Raw genomic sequence first — 380 nt, forward strand, 5'->3', positions numbered from 1 at the left:
GTTGGCTATTCTTTATTGATTTTAAACATTATTTCCAGTCCATCTTGACACACAAATAAATAAAAATATTTTACATGCAACAAGATTACAAAATACAGTATTTGTTATTAAGAGAGTTGTCCTGTTACTGTAAAGCGATCACACATTACCCCAACCTTTCAACCAAATGTTTCCACCCAATTGTCACCAGTAGATAAGAGCATATGCTGTGTCAGAACTTAGATGGCAAATGAGTTTCTGTATCCTCTTTTTACCGCATGATGTCTTACAGATTAGTCAAAAACCAGCTCAAGCAAGAGTAACCCATTCATCCATTTTCTTACACCCTTGTCCTTAGTGGAGTCACCAGGGGTGATGGTGCCTACCTCCAGCGAGACATT

The sequence above is a fragment of the Poecilia formosa genome, unplaced genomic scaffold (genome assembly GCF_000485575.1).
Source record: "Poecilia formosa unplaced genomic scaffold, Poecilia_formosa-5.1.2 Scaffold35, whole genome shotgun sequence".
Taxonomy (NCBI): domain Eukaryota; kingdom Metazoa; phylum Chordata; class Actinopteri; order Cyprinodontiformes; family Poeciliidae; genus Poecilia; species Poecilia formosa.